The sequence below is a fragment of the Nannospalax galili genome, unplaced genomic scaffold (genome assembly GCF_000622305.1).
Source record: "Nannospalax galili isolate Female #2095 unplaced genomic scaffold, S.galili_v1.0 scaffold255, whole genome shotgun sequence".
Taxonomy (NCBI): domain Eukaryota; kingdom Metazoa; phylum Chordata; class Mammalia; order Rodentia; family Spalacidae; genus Nannospalax; species Nannospalax galili.
The window spans coordinates 261,685-265,637 of record NW_008338999.1 but is presented as its reverse complement, the minus strand read 5'-3'; positions in this window follow the sequence as shown (position 1 = coordinate 265,637).

Sequence of the window (3,953 nt, the reverse complement as noted above, 5' to 3'; positions counted from 1 at the left end):
GCTCCTCCCAAGCCCATGTGACCCCTGAGGAACAGATCCTCAAATATCCTTAAATGTAAAAATAAATTGGTTTATTTGGCCAACTGTATGGTCTTAAACACCCAAAAGGAAAGTGTAACCAAAGTGTAAAGTCATCAGTATATTTTTTTAAGAGTTCAAGAGATTACACTTCCCAGACATTAGGCTTAAGTCATTGATGATTTTGTTCCTAACTAGAAAGTGCTGCTCAGATGTAAGACTTCAAATCTTGGTCTCCAATACTGTAGTGCCCACCTGTAGCTAAGGGAGACAACCAGCTGTTGTTCTAAAATGATGGATGTTTGTTTTCTCCCCCTATTCAGAAGCCTTTGAGAGGGAACTGACACTGATTCTAACCACTCCACAGCTATCAAAATCCTGAAAGAAAATACTGCATCCATCACTCTAGAGTCCAGCCTTGGAGTACAAAAGAAAAAGAGGAGGAACCCAGCAGAGGGATGCTTTTGGAAGCCCTTGTCAAGAAATTCCAATGGACTCTCATATGAACATTTGAAAATTGCCCTGTTCTGACTTTTTCCTAGTTGCCTGACTAGAAATTGTAATGCTAATTACTCTTGCCTTTACTTCTCCATCACATCTCCTATTCACCAGTCAAGGACTTTCTTTTCCTCCTTGAGATAAGAGTTATGCAATTTGGATGCCTTTTATACAGGCCCACTGAAGGGGTACTCCAACTGCCTCACCCTGTGTCCCTGTTCAGCATGGAAGAAGCCAGAGCAGTCTGTGTCCCGATTCCCTATTGGCAATTTGGGTAATCTCTTCAGAAGATGGTGTGATAAGAATAGGAGGTAGGAATTGGCTAGGCAGTTAGGGGGAAAAGACCCCAAGAGAAGTAGCTAGTTTCTTGGCTAAAACTCACAATGTCCTTGGGCCTTTTAGCAACATTCCAAAGGCCAAAAATGTTGAAAGTATTTGGGAGTTTTTATCTCATCCTTAAAATATTTTAGGGTTACCTCTTCAGAGGGGGGAATGTTAGAGTAGCCAAAAACCCCATTAAAAAAAAATAAAAGAAGAAAGAGTACATGAAGTTATCAGAGAAAAGTGATGGGGAGATATGGGAGGATTTGGAGGGGAGGGAGTGGGCATGGATTTGATCAAAACACCTTATATACATGTGTGAAATTCTCAACAAATTATTTTTAAAAACAAAACACAATATTGTCTATTGTGGTTTGAATATAAAATTTCCCCCATAGGATCAATTGTATGAGCACTTGGTCTTCAGCTTGTGCTGATGTGTGGGAAGATTATGTGACTTTAGGAGGTAGAGCCCTGCTGAAGGAAGTGTGTCACTGGGGGTAGGTCTTGAGGCTTTATAGCTGGGGCCTACTTTCTGTTCTGTCATGTCCCTCTCTGCTTCCTGAGTATGAATGCAATGGGACTAGCCAGCTTCCTGCACCTGCTCCCAGGTCCCTGGTGACATATTCCCCTGATAGACATGATAGGATACTTTCACTTTGAATTTATGGAATTAGTTATAGCAATTAAAGTATTCATTTAGGAAGTGTTCAAGATGAAGTTCTGTCTCTATCATCTATTTATTGCATATATATATCATCTATTCATCTATGACGTATCTATCATCTATCATCTATCTATCATCTATCTATCTATCATCTATCTATCTATCTATCTATCTATCTATCTATCTATCTATCTAATCTCTTTCATTATTCCCCTATTGTCTGCCTACTTATCAAAACAATGAATTTAAAGTTCTGGAACTACAGGCAATTCCTACTTAGTTATAAAAAGATGTACAATAAGTATTTATTGAATGAATAAAATGAATGACTTATCTTTATAGTCAATTCTAAACTCCATGAGAACTGAGACCGTTTTGTTTTTCTTTGATATTGTATTCTTAGTGCCTATATCTAGCAGGAACTGAGAAAAGTTTATTGTTTGAATGAAGAAATATTTTTTAAAATTCTCTTCAGAAAATATAGGCTCTTATTTATTTACTTTATGTTTTTTTTAAATTGTGTGTTTGCATGAGTGTGCCCAGATATGTTTGCCCGTGTAGGCCAGAGGCTGATCTTAGTGTCGCAGTAGCAAGAAAGGACCTTTAAGAGCTTTCCCTAGGAAGGCAGGTTCACCTTAAGCCAAGCTCAATGAGATGCTGTACTCTTCCTGCCTAGAATCCCTGCCCCTGCGCCCACCCCAGTACAGTAGCTTACTGGGCCACAGATAGCTTCCTGTCTGCCTACTTTTCTGAATTCTTAGGAAAGCATAACCTCTCCTTTTCCTCTTTCTGTTTTCTGAAATTGCTTTGTCTAACACTTTGGGATCCCAACATTTTGGGCTTTCCTACCCTTTCTCTAAAGCTCTCTTCTCTGACATATGGCTGCTAGTCTGCCATGTATGTGGCCTCCATGCAGGCTTAAACAGCTGAACTTTCTTCTTTCTCTCCTCCAATCTCCTCCTCTGAGCACCTGCTGAGATTCACATCTTGCCTTCCCTGAAGGTCTCTCTTTTAAACTAACAAAATTATCTTCAAGCTTCCATTTAAGTTCTTCCTTGAATTCTTTTATTAATGAGACTAAGAACCCTAAGAGAGGACACAATTTCTCCTGTATCAACTGTAAACCATGAAGGGCCTCGAAAATTCTAAGAACATCAAATGTCTCCTTCAACTGTCTACCTTATTATTTTTTCTTTGACACTTTCACATATATTAAAATATCTTATTTATTATTTTTTTTTGTTTTATGTGTATTGTCTGTGTGTATGTAAGTGTACCCATGTTGGGCAATACCTGAGTAGATCAGAAGAGGGTGTTGGAACTGGAGTTATAGATGGTTGTTATCCACCATGTGGGTGCTGGAAATCAAACCCAGGTCCTCTGCAAGAGCAGTCAGTGCTCTTAACTGTTGAGCTATCTCTCCAGCCCAACAATTTCATACATATGTATTTCAACTAGGCTGGCTGGCCAGAAAGTTCCCTGGATCCACCTGTCTCTGCCCTATCTCCTACCTACCCTGAGCACTGAGGTTACAGGTATACAGGTATGCATTGCCTACATCTGGCTTTTTATGTAAGTACTAGAGATCCAAACTCAGGTCCTCATGTGCAGCACTTCACACAATGATCCATCTCACCATCTCACCATCTCACCATCTCACCATCTCACCATCTCACCATCTCACCATCTCACCATCTCACCATCTCACCAGCCCCATATTTTTTTTAAGATGGGGTCTTTCTTTAAGAAACATTAAATACCAGTCTTTACTTTCAAAATCTATAAAACTTTTGGTTTATGATAAAGAATTCTAGTTTTTTACCCCCCACTCCCACCCCGCCACACGTTACCCTGTAAGAAAAGGTCAAGATACATTCCTGAACTTGATGGCTTGGGGACACAGAGCCCTTTCCCCTTTGATCAACCTCTTTCCCCTTCCTTTGTGATGATTCTTTTAAATTAGCCAGTTTGGAAAGATGGTGAGCTCTTACCCTAGTCAATGGGGGAAAAGATATAATACTCTTGCATTAAGGATAAAAGTCTACCAAACATCCAAGTAAGTGTGCTTACTCAATTTAAATGATGTTGCAACACATCATTTTGCAAAAGTAAAAGTTGCTGAGTTATTTTCACTTTGTCCACACGTTCTTTGTATGGTATTGGTGGGGTCCTTGAACTTCAGATTTTACTTCTAACATTGCTTTGTAGAACTGGCTCACCTAGAACTTGTGATCCTTCAGTCTCTGCTTCTCAAGTGCTAGGACTATAGGCATGTGCCACATTAAAGAAACTTTCATTGTAAGAATTACTAAATAAATACTTGTTAGCTATAAAGTGAGAACAGCAAGCATTCTTAGCTGCTGAGCCATCTGTCCAATCCAAAATTTTACAATATATAAGCTTTAGTTGTCTGTATAGATACATATATATGTGTATGTAATATATATAT